The sequence below is a fragment of the Protopterus annectens genome, chromosome 10.part0 (genome assembly GCF_019279795.1).
Source record: "Protopterus annectens isolate FY-2018-M chromosome 10.part0, PAN1.0, whole genome shotgun sequence".
Taxonomy (NCBI): Eukaryota; Metazoa; Chordata; order Ceratodontiformes; family Protopteridae; genus Protopterus; species Protopterus annectens.
The window spans coordinates 1,028,772,515-1,028,793,169 of record NC_056744.1 but is presented as its reverse complement, the minus strand read 5'-3'; the positions used below and the strand labels follow the sequence as shown (position 1 = coordinate 1,028,793,169).

Here is a 20,655-nt window from a genome sequence, read left to right as displayed (position 1 = left end):
CAGACCGAAACAGCAAAAACAGAAGAAACTTTATAGGGATCACTCTGATTTTATGAAAGGGCATATTTTTGTTTGGCCAAGGAGTTATGATCAAAATATTGCTCCATGTGCTTTGACAGGACATGCAGTCAGTGTATCTGCTGATGTTAATGTGACTGTTCCTGAGACCAACAATCAGCAATGTTCTACAGCTTCAGCAGTGGTTTTGCACCCTGATAATGATATTCTGGCTGACAACCAAGCACATAATATGGTGAATACAATGCCACAAGACCTTCAACTGGAGCTCGTAACAGAGTTAAAGAAGTTGGGTGTGATGTAGTGACCACAATACCTTCTTTTTCCGTGAATCCTTTCACTGCATTACCCCTGCCCACAAAGTTACAGGTTACATCCAGCAGAGGGTGCTCACCGATAAAAGATCATCAGAAGCGGAAGGCCTCTGCAAGTATCACATCATGGCACAGGCGTCGGCAGTAGAGGTGAACGACCAACTGCCACTGAATCTACCGGCTTCGGAGCTGTATACACGACAATTATGTGAACAAGATGCATTAGGTTGTGATGAGCCTACAGGAGATCTTTCAACTGACAATCATACTTATTTAGCATTGGGTCTTGTCGAAGAAGATCCTAATAAGGAACAAACATGCGTAGAATGGTTGCCAAGCTACTACCAGCCTGCTTCTGATTCACTTACTGTTGTTTTAGCTGAACTTTCCTTAGGAATATTTCCAAGGAGGAATCATCATTCAGTGATGGAACTGTTAGAAGGAGATGGAAATAATGAATCAACGTGTACATTCAGGCCACAGGAACATAATCAGCTTGTTTATAATCCATCCCATATAATTTTAACTGAAGCGCGACTTGCAGTCCTTAACAAAGGCTTGAGTTTAATACCAGCTAAAAGGTCAGACATTAATGATGTTATTTTGGACTTAAGGCTATTTGCTAGGAATGTTGCATTAAAAGATTTATTTGGTCAATCAAATGCCTCAACAGTAAGTACTAATACTTTTTCATGTAATAAACGTAGTTCCTTTAAACCCCCATTATCTAATACAATAGAAGCTTTTGTCAGAGTGTGTGAGTTAGATATATATGAAGCATTTTGTAGAACTAAAAGCCTTTTCTCTAACTTAACAGCACCAGAGAGTGAAGCCCTTGAACAACTATGGAAATTGGATATTATCAGCATTAGACCAGCTGATAAAGGGGGCGCAGTAGTTATTCTTAATAGAATTGATTATTTAAGTTCTATGAATGAAATGCTTTTGGATGTAGACACACACACGGTGATAGATGCACAGGTTAATGATAGAAGTATAAGTACCACCAGGGATGTGCTCTACGGGCTACTTATGTACAGGCTGTTAGATTTTGACTTATATGAATTTCTGCTAGTTGAATATCCACTGATACCAACATTTAATGGCCTACCCAAGATACATAGAACCTTAGTGAAACCTCCCATGCAACCCATAGTCTTTGGGCATGGTTGGGCCACTCAGCCCTTGTCCCAATATGTAGAGAACATGCCGAAACCTCTCCTAGAGGAGGCCTCCTTAGTGTTAAAGGATACACAACATTGTCTATCGACTTCATTTGATAAAGTACAAGGTCTTGATTTATCAGAAATTTTGTTAGTCACACTTGATATTAAAACCTTATTTACAGTGATCCCTAATACAGAGGGGATAGACTCAGTTAGGCTTTATATGGCACATCATGGCCATTATAGTCGTGATACAATAACTGTGGTTTGTACACTGTTGGATTTAATCTTGAACCATAATGTTTTTCTTTTTAATGATAGACATTTCCTGCAGAAGCAAAGGGTGGCCATGGGTACACCATGTGCCAACACCTACGCGAATTTGGTGTTGGCACAATGGGAAGAAGAATACGTGCTGAATAGTAATGCCTATAATGCACATCTAATATATTATGGCAGGTTTGTGGACTATATTCTTCTGTTGTGAAAGGGTAGTGAAGCACAATTGAATGAATTCATCATGTATCTTGAAGGGACTACCAGTTACTTTAAATTTGTTATGCATTGGTCATTAACCAGTATAGATTTTCTGGATATTACATTCCATAAAAATGGTTTGGGAGAGCTTGACACCAAGTGCTTTAAGAAGACATGCTGGAAGAATAGTATATTGCATAAATCCAGTATGCACCCCTCACATATTTTTAAAAATATTGTGAAAGGACAATATTTGAGGTTATCACACCTTAACACTGATGATACAGGTACGAGTGAATCTATTGATAATTTTTTACATGATCTTTCGGACAGAGGATACCCTGATAGATTGACAGCTGATGTTCATAGGGAGGTACAAATGCACAGGAATGATAAAGGAGCTCCCTATTTTTCTAATAAGTATAGAAATCATAACAGGCGGTATTGCAGTAGTAACTTGAACCATGGACATCCTAAAGTGTTATTTACCTAGTCTAGTAATATTTCTGACTTTTGTAATATCATTAGGAAAAACTGACCTATACTATTAGCGGATGAAGCCACCAGTGAAGTTGTTGGGTCTCGTCTGAGCTTTAATTTTAGAAATAACAAGAATTTGAAAAGGATGCTATGGCCCTAAGGTTTCAGTGACTGATCCTTTGCCAAGACTAGGAACTTTGCCTTGTGGTAAATGCAAATCATGTACTTTTATAGTCAAAGAACAAGTGTTTATTCACCCCATTACTAGGAGAGAATTTGTCCCTACATTGTCTGCCACATGCAGTAGTAATTTTCTGGTCTATTTAGCAACTTGCAGGGAGTGCCAAAGTTTTTACGGGGGCAAGACGATGCGTAAGTTTAAGGAAAGGATTTTGGAACATGTTGGGAATATCAGAAACAAAGTCCTTACAAATGCGCTGGCAGTACATATGGCTAAAACAGGGCATAATGTCTTCCATTTTAGAGTTTTACAACTGGTTAAACCTGGTATGAGAAGAGGTAATGTGAATAATTACTTGGAGAATTTGGAAGTGAAATGGATTATAGCCCTGCAAGCACATAAGGTTCCAGGGCTTAATGCTAGTATTTCTTCTCTTTAAGGCCAGCTTTAATTAGTAGAAGGTGAACTTGATTTTTTAATTATATGTGATTTTAACCTGTATAAGTATTTTACTTTGAGTTGCTTTTTATATGGATCTGATGAAGCAGTAACCCCGCAGAAACGTTAATCCTTTTGTAATAAAGATGTGTTTTAGGACTTTTCTGGCTTTTTCTCAGCTTTGTTGGTGTGCTCACATCTTGTTTTTAAGCCTTGCATTCCAGACTAATCAGGTTTGCAATAACTGATGCATGGCCACTCTCTTTGCGTACAAGTTACTTACCTGCTCTAGTGTGGCTGGCTTGCAGCTTTTGGCACTGTTCCAGTTTCCACAACAATGCTGAGTTTTGTCATCATTTGGATTGTCAAGTATACTTTATACTGCAGTATATCACTGTTACATGTCTCAAGCCTTGCACCATTGCATAGCCCATCTCCATGATTTTCAACCTATGTTTTAGCTTTTGTGAAATCAAGTTTACAATCTTACCAAGTCAAGTGTGAAAATGAACACAATACCAAGAAAGGAGGGGGGGTATCCATATTCATCAAGGACACCCACACCTCAAGACTGGTGGCAACGCATGATGCATCGGAGACCATCCAGGTGCAATTAACCATAGGCAAGACTGCTCTGCAAATTGTAGCATGTTACAGGCCACCCTCACAAACTCAGGAACCTCACATGGCCTTCCTGAAAACACTAGAGGGGATAAATGTATCACCAAACACCATCATACTAGGTGACTTCAATTACCCTAATATAGACTGGGAACACTACTCAAGCCCAAACACCCTAGCCCAAAAGTTCCTGGAATTCATAAACTCAAATGCCATGGAACAACTAGTCACCATCCCCACAAGAGGAGATAACATACTTGATCTCATCATCACGAACATGGGAGCACAATGTTCAACACCGGAAGTATACCCCTCACTGGTGAGATCAGATCACAAACTAATCTCGCTGGAGGTCCTCATCCCACCCCCACCTGAAATAAAAAAGACCACAGTAAAGAACTTCTCAAAAGCTGACTTCACACTTCTAAAGACTAGTGTGGTCTCCTTTAAGGCCCCCGAGCCAGCGGAAAACAGTACTCAAGCCGCTGAATCACTTACAAACACCTTCTACCAGCACCTGCAGGACTGCATGGATAAGGCAATCCCAAACAAAACAAAGACTCTTAGTACCAAAGGCAAGCGTCCAGTCTGGTGGACCCCAGCCATAAACAAACTCTACAATAAAAGGAGGAAGCTACTACAAGATAGAGCAAAATCCTTAAAAGGTAAGACACCCTTGATCACTATAAGTAAAAAACTAAGAGCTCTCATAAAATCATCCAAAGCAAATTTCGAGAGAAAAATAGCTAAAGACTCAAAAGACAATCATAAGGCCTTCTTTAGCTATGTTAGAAACCTAGGAGGAAACTCCCAGATATGCTCAGAACTAGTTCAAAATGATGTGAAGATTACTGATCCTACAGACATTGCCAACATACTGGCTGACAGGTTCAGTGCAAACTTCTCCCCAAAAGGAGAGATATCTATACCAAATGATTGCAGCCCCCAAACATCTCCAGCCCAAGTGAGAACTGCTCTCTCCAAAGCAAAAACACAGCATCCATGGGACCTGATGGTGTCCCCGGCTGTGTGCTCCACGAACTCAATGAGGAATTAAACCCACAGCTAGGACAGCTGTTTAATCAAAGTCTTACCTCTGGATACGCACTCCAGGAAGTGGCGCACTGCAACTGTGGTCCCACTTCACAAAGGCGGTGCCTCCACCGACCCTGGAAATTACCGCCCATTAGCTTGACAAGCCTTATCTGCAAAGCCATGGAGAGGATCATAATGGACCTCATAAATAAAGACATAGGGAATTTGCAGACTTTGGATCCAACACAGTTTGGCTTTGTCAAAGGCAGATCATGCCTTTTAAACTTGGTTGACTTCTTCAAACAGTCACCAAAGCCATTGATGAGGAAAGGCAGTCCATACAGCCTACCTCGATCTGGCTAAGGCCTTCGATACAATACCCCACTCGGGTATCATTGAAAAACTCATCAGCTTAAATGTTAACCCATACATCACAAGATGGGTTGCAAACTGGCTGAGTGACAGAACCCACAGGGTCAGAGTTGCTGGCGCCATGTCAGACTCAAAGCCTGTCACAAGTGGTGTCCCACAGGGCTCAGTCCTGGGCCCACTCTTGTTTGGCATCTACTTTTCCGAAGTACAAGCAAACACAGGAGGGTTATGGCTGACAAAGTTTGCAGATGACTGCAAACTGGGCCATAGTAGAAAACACATCTGACACAGATATCCTTCAGAAGGGTCTCACAGAAACGGATAACTGGTGCCAGAGCCACGGCCTGAAGTTAAATGCCAAAATGCATAGTCATACCCTTTGGGAAAAACAAGGTTACCCCTAGTTACCAAATAGGTGGCAATCCACTGAGCACAGAAGAAGTTATCAGGGACCTGGGGACCCAGGTTGATAGTAGTCTGTCATTCGACACCCATGTAGCTAAAGTGGTTAGGAAGACCTTCTACATTGCCCACCTTATCATGAAGGGATTCTCATCTAGATCAAGGGAGGTCATAGTCTCCCTTTACTCATCACTCATCAGACCAATGATTGAGTACAATGCCCCATTTGGGATGTATCTGACCCGACACTTGCAGCAGCTGGAGAGGCCACAAAAGTTCCTCACCAAAAGGATAAAGGGTCTCAAAATCTGTCCTATGCTACCCGACTGAAAGAACTCCAGCTCTATTCAGTCGCCACGCTTGCTCAGAGGTGACCTTTGCCTAACATACAAGGCCATGTCAAACCCAGATTTGATGAATATGCTTCACCTCAAAAAAGCTAGATCCATCAGAGCCACAAGGGCAGGAGACTTAAACCTCGACACGGCTATTAATAGGACGTGCTGGAGGGATAGATTCATCACCCAAAGACTCCCTATGCTGTGGAACAAAATCCCGGTACATGTGAGGCAGAGCACCTCGCTGGCCTTGTTCAAGAGAAATCTGGACCAATGGATGGGAGATCGCAGATATACCCCAGGGATTACCTCAGTGTCACTGCTCGACAGAGGCACAGCAAAATAATGGGTATAGTTCCCCATACTAAAGGGGTGGCGTAAGCCACAAAACGATGGGCTAGGCTTGTAAATGCCCTCGGGCAGATAGCCTAGTATGAACCTATGAACCTATAATCACATGCTAAAGAAAAACAAATAAATAAACACAGATTGAAGTCACTCATTTTTTTACACCCCGGAGCTGACTATCGGCTAATACCAGCTCATCTCCTTATTTACTGGGTCTACTGGATCTATCTTAGCCTCCCCAGGCTCTACCTGATTCATGTCCTGGGCCAGTGAGGAAATCAGTGATCCAGCAGCATCAAACTTCTGACAGAGTGAGAATGACCTAAATCACCCCCTTCCCCACTACAGACTTGTGAACTCTGATATGGCTGCCTATGGGAGATGGATAAACAACATCTTGAGGCACACTGCTTGCAGAGCGAAGTTCATGAAGTTCTTCATCCTGCTATTGTAGTGAGCCAAGATAACTTCCTCCCTGCAGGATGGGAAAGCTGGTATTGGCAGTTCATTCACATCTTCCACTGTTGAACTCCTCTAGCATCTGTGCAGCTAGTTAAATAAGAATCATCCAGGGCACAATCAGGGCTTAATCCCTTTGTGCCATAAGGATGGAAATCACAGCTTGAAATTACTGACCATGCATAAGAATGATTATCTTTTGTCTTGGGTACTATCCTCATCTTTGACCAATACAAACAGCTTTATTCCCTCATCCTATCGGCTTACACTGCTTTCTCCTAGTACACTCTTAGCTTAAGATATTCAGTTTTTTTTTAAAACAGCAGCTTTCTCATCATCTTATTTTCTTTCACTACTAACTTGAATATAAACATTTCTCCTACTCAGTAATATCCAGGATGAAAAACTGTACCAGCTAGTCATCTGCATATGCTTGCCATACTCAAACCCAAATACAAACCCAGTAGTATTTCTCCAGTCTGTTGGATTTTGACATATCCTTAAATATTATAGATACCTTTCTTGCATATGGTACATTTTTAAAATACCCACGTTACCCTTACCTTTCTGTTGGCACTAATGAAGTGAAGAATAATTCATTTTTGCATGATGTTATCAGATCACTGTATTATAAGTGTTTATATTGGAATGATACAGTCAGCATTGTTTTAAATGTGCACAGCAATAAAGGGTATTAGACATGATACTACTCAAATTTCAGTTGCTGGAGTATATACATGGGTCCCCATCACATGAGTGTTATTACTAATTATATGTGTACTTAACTATATGCATATCCGTGGTGTCAAATATAAAGCTTGATTTAGCAAGTTGTTTTGTGCTGTACTATGTCAATGGAACTTCTGAAACTGTTTTCAGAAGATTGTTGCTTATTCCCTCTTAGATACTACTGTATCATAGTTAAAAGCAACTGGAAGGAATTTTGTTGACTGTTTTTTTTTCTTCTTATATAAAAAGTGAATGAAAAAATATTTTTGTTCACATGTCTAACATTGGAATGACTCTTACTATAGTATTTCTTTATGAAAAATGGAATTATTAGGGTTCATATCTTGCTCTGACATATGGTCATTTTGATTTTTTTGTATGGTGCTCATTAAAACAGTAAACTATAAATCTCCCCTGCCGTAACACTTTGTTGTTGCTTCAACCATCACTTCTGAACTCAAATAGTTAATTGTGTGAAAACTAGAAAACCTGGATTGAAAAGACTGAACTGCATTTCACTGTGACAAGAACTGCACAGAATGACAAAGAAGCCCCATACATTGTGGAGAACCCAGATAAGGTGAAACATGTATACATACACTGAAGGAAGTGTTAAAGGTATTAATCACTTTTAGTCTCAAAGAGGAGATAAAAGACAAATTAGCAATTCTGAGAGAAAGATCTCAGACAGAACCAAAAATAAAAATATTTCATTATGTAAGGCATTTATTTTTAACTGGATGCCAATGGCTTCAAGAGTCACTAGATTCTAAGGTGACCGAGTTTAAACACAGAATTAACAACTGAGACACTTGCATTGATTCACTGATAACAGAGACAATTGTGTGTGTTATCAAAACTAATTAACTCAGAAGAAGGCTATTAAGTGAAGAAGAAGAAATTATATTTGAAAATACACAGAACCTCCAATGTAGAAAGGATTAGTGTGATACAGAAACTTTAGCTGGAAGGTTTCCATACTGCGCTAAACCTTTTGAATGCAGAGACCTCTCTACTACTGAGGTTTTCCCATTATGGGGGGGGCCTCAGTACAGAGAGTGGTCTGACAGGTCAAGCAGCACGTGATGCGTCAGTCCAGAAATGTATTTAATGCTAATTAGCATTGTTCTCTCTCCGGGAACTGTCACATGTTCCTGATTTGCTTGGCCAATCTGATATACGCAGATGTAAAATAAGCCATAGAATTTAGAACCAAAATGTGACTGACATACAAATTATATTAGTCAATTAACTACTTGTGGTATAGATAAGTTCACTGAAGACATGGGCTGGGGGGGGGGGGGTATGTCAGTGTGTATATCTGTAGACATATGGTTGCCTGTGTGTAGGAGCGTGAATGTGTGTGTGTGTGTGTGTGTGTGTGTGTGTGTGTGTGTGTGTGTGTGTGTGTGTGTGTGTGTGTGTGTGTGTGTCTGAGTAGATTACCTGTCTGCCTGGGTGATTGCAGTAGGGGAGATAGGTAAATAATTGAGAGTCTGAATGAATGTGTGTTTTGGTTTGTGCCTACAAAATTAATGGCTGATTGTTTCCATGAGTGTGATCAAGTGTTTGGGGGGCTTGACTGTTGATGGGTGGATGTGGAAGTCTTGAGGGAATGTTCAGAAGTGTGTATGTGTGCACACATACATGTGGGGTGGAAGTGTTGTGGGAATGTCTGGAAGTATGTATGTGTGTGAACACATATGTGGGGGTGTGCCTTTGCTAATGTGAAGCGTGGGCTGCTAGGGAGAACACTAGCTCAGTCAAATCTATAGACCTACTGTTTATTTCATACATGGTAATGACCTAATAATAATTTATTAATCATTGTCATATCTCTCAAAGCCTAAAATGATGGGGGGACAAATAAGGGCAGATTTTAAATATTGCTCTTACAAACTTAGAAAGTTGGTAGAATAATAGGTTTTGCATTAGCATGGATTTTTCTGAAGGATTTGGAGTCTTAAATACAAATGTTTGCCATTATTTAATGTCTTTAATCCTCAGCTATTTGCCAGAAAAGTACAGATTTTAGGAGGAACACACCAAAAATATGAGGCAAAAATCTGGACATTCTGCGAAAATCTGTAAAGTTGAGAGGTATGCATTGTGTCTATACCAGTCTCTCAATCACACTGTCTTGCTGTTGCACTAATTGACCAACCCATGTTAGCAATTAGTATAAATGGTGAGTATTTCATAAAATCCTAACCTGAATGTGTGCAGAAATCATTTTTCAAATATGCAGTTAAAGATTTGACTAAGAAACTTGAACTGTATAAAATAAAGGTTAAGAGTGAAAAAAAAAAAAAACGGAATCTAGCAAAGATGACCTAAATAAAAATAAAAATTAAAATGGTGGTTGGTTATAAATGAACACCTGGAACTAGAGCTGCATTTACTAGGTATGGTTTATTTACAACCTAGAAAATGTACACTGTAAAGTGCTTAATCAAATCCATATGCTGTAACAGTGATCAGGATCACTTTGTAAAAATATAAATAAACCTCTGCAGAAAGATGTACATGTTACTGAATCAAAACAGCAGAATAAAATTAAACAATTTTGGAAGCAAATGAATATAGAACAGGAATGCAGTGTTTGAGTTTCCAGGTGTATCTTCAATACAATATTGTACTTAGAGGACTTTGAATTTTTAAAATATCTGAAGGTGCTTAGGAGATGGTAGGAGCTGAATTTAAAATTCAGGCTCTCATACATATGATTAATGAATGATTTTTATTTCATCTGTAGAAGCTGAAATGCTTGAAATTAAAACTTTACAAAACTCAGTTATACAGTCAATGTGTTTAATAAGGCTGACAAAGACTTTGAGGGCATGTTGACTCATGTCACTGTATCTGAACAGCATTTACAGGTACAATGAAATGTAAACGCATACATGACCATTGTGATTTTAAAAATGGACATGTTTTTTATGGGCAAAATAAAAATTTTAACAATGGAGGGAAGCAAAAAAATAGTGAGAATACAGAGCACAATTAGATGCAGATTTACCCTCTCATGATATGTCATCAAGTACTTCTACCACTGATTCACATAATGAAAAGAATATACAACTTGCGATAGCTGAGCACACCCACTTACAGACTAATACAGTAGTACCTCCTGTGAATACCAGTTGAGGATTTTCCACCACTGCAAGAGGCAGGTCGAGCTATATTATCACTAAAAATGGAAACTCCTAACAAGAACAATTATCAAGGGAGAGGAAGATTAGGACATGGGAGAGGAAGATGAGGAGGGGCAATAGAAGAAAAAAACATCATGAGATGGATCAAGAACCTGCAGCAAGATGAAATCCAATAGATAGTAGATCATATTTTAGATTGTGTGCTTACTAAATGTGAACTTTCAGTTTTAAGTAAAGGACGTTTATACCAGCACAGAATGGTTGTATGGTAAAGTATTTATCTGATTTGGGTCTATTTATTAGAATTAAAAAAAATATTTTTTTCTTTCAGATAACCAACTTGTTAATACATCGTTTAAAAAACAAAGTACATTCATACTGGTAAGTCATCCAACTCTTTTTAGCATTTTATGCTGTATGTGAACAGCAGATCTATGATTTATTTGTGAAACTGCAATCAAATGAATATTTGAATTTATCTAGAAATTAATCTCTGGCACTGAAAAGTTTGAAGGAGAATGAAACATAATAATCAAACCTGCTGAAGGGGCTGTTAGTGGTTCATAATCATATAGTTTATATGAATGTTATGTTGGATATGTCATCTAAGAGCCAGTCTTTCAAAGTTATCAGTTGATCAGATGCTGAGTTTATGGTCCATTCAGTGAAAGTAATTTATATGATCTACAATTGATAAATGTTGTTGAACAATGATATTTTTGATTCCTTCTATGTCCCCTTTCAAAAAATAACATTTATCTATGGACTTTCAAAGATACATACATGAGACCTTAGATAAACCACCTTTGAGACCAGCTGTCTTAGGTGAAGTTTGTTGGACATAACTTTTATCAAAATACATGGAGTTCATGTTTTAACCATTTAAGAAACATGTTAAAAGTTAAATAATGGATAGTAGGGATTTTTGGAGTAACTTGTATAACTGGTATAAACAATTTCAAGTATATGATATTATGCTAGTTACAATGTATGTGGAATCTCTTTTTTCCTGTAGTACCTAATGAAATTGGTATTGAAGCTGTTAGATCATTTTTATGCAGACGGTCAAACAACTGAAACAATATATTCCCCGTTAGAGCTGGTTCTTGAGAATCATATTTTTTTATTTAATGATGCTATCTATCATCAGCTAGCTGGTACAGCTATAGGAATGTCAGTGACCAGCTTATATGTGAACACTGTAATATCTGTGTAGGAAGATTAGTTTATACTAAATGAACATGCTTTATATAATAAAAATACATTATTTTATAGTCTATTTGTTGATGATTTCTTTTTCATATGATGAAAATGGATTAGATGCGTTTTTAGATTATGCACTGAATAGCCCTGACTACCTTAGATGTCATCTTCCCCCACTAATATTAACTTCCTTGATGTTACAATTTCACTTGATAATTTTAAGCCACCTTGACTTATGCAAAACATGTTAAGGCAAATATCTTATTACGTAGGAGTAGCTTACATCAAAAGCATAACTTTAGAAATGTGGTTAATAGACAGAGGCTTAAGACAAGTTAACTGTCTACAAATCCCGAAATTCATGTCTAATGGTAACACGTAGGATACTTCCTCAGTGGATGGACTCCCACACAACAATATCCACCCCTGAGGAGTGCATAGTCATACCAGATGTGAGGTTCTTAAACCACAGGATTATGGAAGGCAAGATGTCACAGCTGAGAAAAGCTGAAAGAGTGGTGAAAAGTCACAAAAATGGACACAAGAGATAAGAACAGGTAGAGATCCATGTCCTTGCCAAGCTCCCTGGCCAATATTTCAATGAAAGCTGTGCAGTGGCAGCATTCTAGTCATTATTCAGTTCTATGTAATACATGTCAACAACTTAGGTCAGGGTGTGGGACTGACACTACTCTTGCCAGCATATTAGGTAAAACTGAATTACAAATGGGCAACACAATGTATGCTGAAGCCATTTTCTTAATTGTATTGCAGGTCATTGATGCAGTCAATATCCTGTGTTGTCAGTAATCTGGCAGAGGAATCATGCATCCACTACAAATGTTTCACAGATTTCCTGTAGGGAACTCATCAGGTCATATGATGTGACAACACCTTCCAATGATACAGCTACAGGTATGGAATCCCTAAAGAATCAGTATTTGGTGTGTTCTTCGTCATGTTCAGTAACATAATGTTCCAGCACTGTGGGCTGCCCTAAAACCAGGCATATATATATATATATATATATATATATATATATATATATATATATATATATATATATATATATATATATACCAACTCTGCACTATTTCTAAAGAAATAAAACAGATCCAATTATTTTCAATGCTCTGCAAAACATATTAAGATTTACTTTTCAAATGTATTACTTACTTATTTTCTTTATTTGTTTCCTTGGACCTAAGACCAGAAAACATACTAGCTCAATAAATACATTTATGCAGACTAAATAATAAAATACAGCCAAGCGTGTTTCGAAGCAAATAAAGAGCTGACTCTGTATTAATAAAGTTGCTTCCTGGATAAAAAATTGCTCTCTTAAAAGGTGATTCTTAATGGACAAATATTATCACATGCAGAATATAGACCAAAAGAAATATATTGCTACATTTCCCTGAAATACCATTTGTGTTAGGGGCTAGTTTAGCTAACAGAAAAAATTAAAGATGTTTTGATTCGGAAACGAATAATTAATTTTAAATTAATCACAATTTAAGTATGGCTGGTAATTTTCTGTGTCGACATTATACAGTATGTGATTTAGTCTGATGTGTATTGGGCTACGAATGGTCAGCACTCTTCTACTGTGCAACATTTTAACTATCATTCTGATTTTGTAATTTATGTAATCACCTGATATTGTACAAGCTATTATGTAATTAAGACAATTAGGCAGGTTAAATTAAGCATAAAGGAGAGCATTAAGGACTTCAGGGAAACAGTATTTTGTTTAACAGTGTAGCACAGCCCTTTGAAGAATTTTACAATAGTAACCTTACTTCTTTCTGATTTTTTGTTATAAATACTGTTAAGGGATGGCAAAACTATTTTTTTCAAGAACATAGACATAAAAAGTTGAAAATGTTGGAATCAATCTACATTTGAAAATTTGATACAATGACACCTACGGGTTAAAACAAGGATTACAGGGGAGGAATGAAATTTAAAAGACAGCAGGGCTTAAATGAGCTATGTAATGTTTGAAAATGGTTGGATAGATTATAAGTGATGTATAATGTTTGGAACTGGGAGTGTGTCAGTATGGTTTGTGATGTAAAATGGTTGCAACTTGGATTGTGTCAGTGTGGTTGGTTTCCATTTATGTAAATGTATGATTGCTTACGTCATAAGTGATGGTTTAATAAAGATATTTCTTGTTAAAAAAAGGGCAGGAATTGAATGATTTATGTAATGTTGCTTAAGTTATATGATATATAGCAATATATGTGAAGCATAATATTTGTTAATTTTAGTTGTTAATACAGTTTGATTACTTTTATATAAAGGTAAATGTGCCCACAACTGATAATTCAATAAAGGTGTTTAAAAAAACATGGATTTTCTAGGACAAGCATTAAATGTTTAACTGGATGATTATTTATTTACTGTTTATTGATGTGTATAAATACTGTTTTTTTTTTACTGGCTAACCCTCAGAAGGGCTATTTTGGTTGAGGTGTTAGGTTTGCCAAAAAAAATCTTGGTTGTAATTTTCATATTTGTCTGCATTTATTCTGGTGTATAAAAGACCTCTAAAATAAAAAGCCTTGGAATCTCATGCCCAAATCATGGAATGTAGTTGATTTCACAGGCAGGGTATCAACTAAACAAATAAGTGTCTACCTGAAGTCTCAAGCTGAGTCCTGGTGACAGCAACATAGCTAAAATGGAGTGAAGGGTGTAGCTGCCCTGGGTATAAGTTGCTGGGGGATCAATCAGGTTCTGCTGATCAGTCAGTAGGGCAGTACTGTATACATTTCTGTATGCTGTAACCAGACTGGGGAACAGTACCATGTGCAAGATGAGCAAGCTACAGCTCTGCCTGGGAATAATCAATAGTCCTTCACTGGGAGATCTGAGCTGCTGGGCACAGACATAGAGAGAAAACAGCAACTGCAAATAACCAGGACCAGGATCACATATGGCTCAATACATTAAAGGAGAATTTTAAACACAGATGTCTCTGTTAGCTTAGATACTATATAGTGGGTCGCCTTCAGATTATCGAAGTTTCAAAACTTTGAAATGCATATGGCCAAGACCATAAGCTAGAAATTTTGAAACTTTTAACATTTTGAATGGAGATCACCGTAGAGTGCAGAACGGGAGATTTACCATTTTTCTAGCTGTAGTGTGATTTCAGAGTTGGTATATTTAATTAGCAGGGGGTGTGGGGGGCTCAGAGGGGGCTTGACTACCCCCTGCCAAAACACACACAAAAAAAAAAACATTTTATCTTTTAGTTTTAGTTATTATTTTACTTTAGAAGTTTCAAAACTTCGATCATATGGTCTCGGCCATATGCATTTTGAAGTTTTGAAATTTCAATAATCCGAAGGGAATCCCCTACAGCAATGAAGTATTGGGGCAAGAAGCAGTAATTCTAGAGCTTAGCTCTGTTAATTAGCAAAATTAAAACCAACAAAGAGAAGACCCCTTTAATTGAACAAAATTAAACCTTAAGGGACACAATAAAATGATTTTATACTAGCCATACCGTAGTTTAAAACTACTATGGGGAAAGAGCCTTTTCTAAACTTGATCCTGCCACCTGGAACAATCTACCAAGTCAAGACAGAAATCAAGAAACTACAGAACAATTGAAATTAATGTTAAGGAGCACATTAAAAGTGAAACTACTTGCACTTGCTTCAGAAACATTGACAGCATTGACTAAGAGTGCCTTAGCTGCACTGCACAGTCTCTAGGTAGTCTTTTCTTTGCAACTGACCAACTGTGATCTGAAAGATTAGCAACTGTAAATAGTGTAAATAGCTGTAAATGCTATTATTACTTATATCTGTAATACTCATACCCGTAAATACTTGTTCTGTACTACTCAGGGTTAATCAGACTGTATGTCTACATTACTGTAAATACTAATCACTGTTAACCAAACTGCACCATTCAGCTCGCTGTAATTTATATAAGTTCCTGGGTTTTGACTGAAAAAGGTCAGTAGAGCAGGTCACCTACCTGATAAACAAATGTAGATAAATAAATAAGTCCACATATGATGAAATTGGCCAAGGTTTCTATCACTCAGTCATAGGTGAGGCACTTTACATTAATCAGGACACAACAATATTAGCAGTTTTACAACTATGGCAAGGTCCACTAATCAAATTAAGGGTGTACTCTGGAAAATAAGTCATCAAAATTAAGATGACTGGATAACTTTTGGCAGCTGGCTCTACAGTGATGGCAAACTGTCATGTATAATACTGAGACATTACACAGTTTGCACAAACTCCAGTCTCTTCTTACTACAAAATACCAGCAGAAAGAGGAAAGTGGCCAATGGCAGATGTACAGTCATGTGCAGCTGTAATGCTATAGTCTCTGAAGGACTGTATTTATATATATATATATATATATATATATATATATATATATATATATATATAGACACTGTGGTGGTGGTGCTGCGGTAGCGCTGTCGCCTGGCAGTAAGACGTTGTTCCTTTCGATTCTCAGCTATAGCGTCTTCTGTCTGGAAACATGCGTGAATGGGCGTACCTTCGTTGAAGGTTGTGCGTCAGAGCTGGCAACTCGGCACATAAAAAAAATCTACTGCCAATCATTAGTGGTCCGGAGTTCCGCTGTGGTGACCCCTAACTGGGAAAAGCCAAAAGACAGAACAACATATATATATATATATATATATATATATATATATATATATATATATATATATACATACACACACACACACCCACACATGGGTCTACTTCATAACAATGAAATTTCATAACACTGAATTTCATAACACTGCGAACAAAACATATAAATCCCAAAACAATGAAAACCCAAAACATTGAAAACTCAGAACATTGAAAGTGTGCTTCATAACAATGAAAACTACAATGCATATGTAAATAACATCCTCTCGACCTATAACAACACCTAACTAACAAACGCTTTCTACTATGTTTCTGCAGGGGGGCAAGCCCCCCTGCACCCCCCTTTGTGAGGTTAGGAAATTAACTTTGTTCCACTGTAGTGCCACATGGGGGGTGCAGTAGAAAGTGTATTTGTTAGGTAGGTTTTGTTGTATGTGCAGGGCATTTTATTTATTTGTGGAATGTAGTTTTCCATGTTATGAAGCACATTTTCAATGTTCTGGGTTTTCAATGTTTTGCGTTTTCACTGTTTTGAATTTTCAATGTTATGGTCTCAATGTTATGAAATTCAACATTATGAAATTTCAGTGTTATGAAGTAGAGCTATATATATATATATATATATATATATATATATATATATATATATATATGTATATGAATGCATAGCCTCTACATAAGTAACATTAGGCACAACTTCTCGAGAAAAGGATCATAAAATGATAGGGTAATGTCCCCAGGGCCCTTACAAGCCTAGCCAAGTTCAACTCGTATTTCCAAGGGTGCCTGGTTCAAGTAGACACCAAAATCAGCACCTAATTGTCCCTGTCCAAGGGGGATACAGGCAGAACCCATGGAGTGAATTTCCAGCTATCCGACTAATCGTCCAAATTGCACTTAAATGGGGCCAATGAGGGGCTTTGTTTAACATGAATAGGAAGCGTGTTCCAAAGGTGGGGCAACATCTGTGAGACAAATCTGTCTCTCTAGCAAGTTCTCTTGATGTCACATACCAGGTTAAGGTCTTTGAGTGAGTGACCCATGTGCCATTTGACTTGTGAATGTGCAGCATTTCCATTAAAGCTGAGTCAGAGATTGCTCTATAGGAATCTAAGCAGTCTGTATGACAGAGAGTAAAGTGACAGTGATTTCAGTCTTTCCACATAAGACAGATCTTAAAGACCCTGAATTTTCTTTGTAATTATGGTTGCCAATTGCTGCAGGTGTTTGGAAAGGAGCATACCAAAGGGAGCACTGTAGTACTGGGGAGTTATATCCTCTTTTTTTTCTGGAGGCAATGCCCTTACTTATGAAATGAGAAATATAAAATGCCCTTCTTACCACTGTGGGGACATGGTGATCGAAGTTAAGGTTGGTGTCAACCTGTGTGCTCAGATCTCTCACCATGTCTCCATTCACTCAAAGTTTGCAGGAACATCACCCTTGCCGAAGGGGTTGATAATGCACTTTTTTGCATTAAGTTTAAGACCATGACTTTGGCACCAGTCATTAGTCTGCATAAGGCCTTCTTGAAGGATGTTGACATCACTAGGGGTTTCAATGATCACTCCCAATTTGCAATCATCAGCAAACTTTTTCAGCCACAGTCCTTTAGTTTTTGCCTGTACTTCAGAGAAGCAGATTCCAAACAGTAGAGGTCCCAGAACCGATCCGTTTGGAATACCACTGGTTATGGGTTTGCTGGGGGAGTTGGAGTCCCCTGTTTTGACTATCTGAGTTCTATCAGTGAGCCAGTTTGCACTCCACCTGACAATATATGGATTGATACCCAGCTGGGTGAGTTTATCAATGATGTCTGAGTGAGGGATTGTGTCAAAGGCCTTGGCTAAGTCTAGGTAGGCCGTATGCACAGATTTGCTCTTGTCTAGGGCTTTGGTAATTGTCTCAAAGAAGTCCACCAAGTGTAATAGGCATGAACTCCCCTTGACAAAGCCAAACTGGGTGGGGTCGAGCATTTGGAGATTTCCTATATGTTTGTTAATAAGGTCCATGATGATTCATTCCATGGCCTTGCAGATAAGGCTGATCAGGCTAATAGGTCTATAGTTCCTGGCATCCGTGGATGCACCCCCTTTGTGCAAAGGGATGAAGGTAGCTGTTTTCCATTCCACTGGGATGAAGCCAGTGCTTAGGTTATGATTGAAAAGCATGCTCAATGGTGATGCTAATTCCTGTTTTAACCCATGTAGAACACAGCCCAGGATGTTGTCTGGTCCCATACAGACTGTGTTTTTGGCCTTAGAAAGGAAATTTAACACCTGATCCTCAGAGATATTAGGCAGGGGACAGGTGTTAGGGATGCTTTGGGGTATATGCGGCAGGGACAGGGGAGTGATATAGCAGTATAGTTGGATACTATTAGAATAACACAGAGGATTTTGACTGGGTCACTAGCATAACCAAGTTGTTAATATGTTCTTGAAATGGATTTATGAATACATTAACCAAGACCATGGGGTCTCTTTGTAATGCATACATATATTTAGCTACCCTGATGTACAAAGTGTCTGACAGCTTTAAAAGCTGGAAGCCTGTTGAAAAGTGCACTTCTATTTAAACAACACCTTTAAGTGGTGTTATAAACTTTGCTCTGTGACACTTTTTCTATTTGTGTGGCAACACAAAAGGGTTACAAATTTTCAAACCTGGCAGAAGGTTTTCAATACAGTCCTGTGGTGGCTGCCATAGATAGAGCATGCCAAGCTAATAACAAGGTTCTTATGTATGAACCCTACTATAATAACCTTATTACAGTTACAGTCATATAGCTAGGTTTTTACATATGAGCCTTGCTATAAGACTATTTTTTTCTCATTTTCAGAATGTAATCAGCAAGCAACAAAAATATTACAATGATATTGAATATCTTCAGTTTTAAAAAATATATCTTTTAAAAGTAGCATGTATGATTTGCTAAGAGGAGCACAACAGAAAACAGGCAACCCACTCAATTAATGTGAGGGTAAAACCTTATGGGCGTGCAGAGATCTAATCAGAATGTCAAGATCCACAGTATCATAGGCTATTGAGAAATCAGGAAAGACCAAAACTGGCAAATCAAATGGAGCAAGAGTCACTCACTCCAGGGGTCTCAACCTAGCCTGTGACATCAAATGCTGGAAAGACAGATATGTCTCCAGAGATTGCCACTCTTCTGGAATAAACTCCCAATTCACATGAAACAGAGCTTCTCAATGACCCTATTTAAATGCAACTTAGACAACTGGATGGAGGACCATAAATTCACCCTGGGGTGGCATCTATGTCCCTCATGGACAGGGGCAGTTGATGCTCATCATTGACTCACCCTGCAAATAAAGACCACCTAAGCATAGTCAATTATGGAACATGGATATAACATTGCTATGTTTGTAAAGGTCGTAGGGCCATTAGCCTAGTAACCGCTGATGAACCTATGAACCTATGGTTTCTCACCATTAAGCGGTCAATAGCCAATCTTATTATGGCAAACTCAGTGCTGTGCTTTGTCCAAAAATCAGCATGAAATGGTCTCAGGACATCATGAGAACTAAGATATGAATATAACAAACACTTTTTCAATAATGTTACTAATAAAAGGAAGGCTAAAGAATCAACAAAAGTTAACCATGCTGAAAGAAGTTGAGAAAGGCTTCTTCAAAACTGGAGTAATGAAGGTTTCTTTAAAAATGAATAGAAAATCCTCTTCTCAAAGTGCCCTTTTTAGGCAGTGTTTCAAGAACAAAAGTCCCAACATAAAAACTCCATTTATAAACAAACTCAAGGTCATGCTGCTAAACATTAGGAGTCTCAGCACGAAACTGCACTCACGGCAAGATGTCCTCACCTTGGAAGACGCAGACATTAGTGCAGTCATGGAGACCTGGTTCAAGGCTGTGAAGAGCACTCCATCCATACTGGGTTACAGCTCCTTCCACACATTCAGACTTCAAACTGAAGATGTGAAAATTAAAGGAGGCAGTGTATCAATATTTATTAAAGATAAATACACCTCTAGATTAGTTAAACAGTATGACTCCCTGGAGACACCTCAGGTGCAATTAACTGTTGGTAGGACACTTATGCAAGTCAATGCAAGCTACAGGACCCCTTCCATGAACCAGGACACCCACTATGCCTATTTGGATATACTTGAGTCTATCAAGATACATCCAAACAGCATGTTTTTGGCGACTTTAACTACCCATCCATTGACTGGGTAAATTACTCATGCTCAAACTCACTTGACCAAAGGTTCCTTGACTTTAACTCC

At 38.2% G+C, this 20,655-nt stretch overlaps 1 protein-coding gene and 1 long non-coding RNA gene across 2 annotated transcripts in view; one reads left to right on the top strand and one right to left on the bottom strand.

The window, feature by feature from the left end:
- The window catches only part of SLC44A5 (solute carrier family 44 member 5), a 4,403,163-nt gene that overhangs the window by 1,895,359 nt on the left and 2,487,149 nt on the right, over positions 1-20,655 (bottom strand). The window lies entirely within an intron of this gene.
- The window catches only part of LOC122813464, a 467,821-nt gene that overhangs the window by 1,434 nt on the left and 445,732 nt on the right, over positions 1-20,655 (top strand). Inside the window, exons 2-3 of the long non-coding RNA XR_006366691.1 lie at positions 10,865-10,914; positions 12,511-12,651. This is a non-coding gene — a long non-coding RNA (uncharacterized LOC122813464). The remainder of the gene's footprint in view (positions 1-10,864; positions 10,915-12,510; positions 12,652-20,655) is intronic.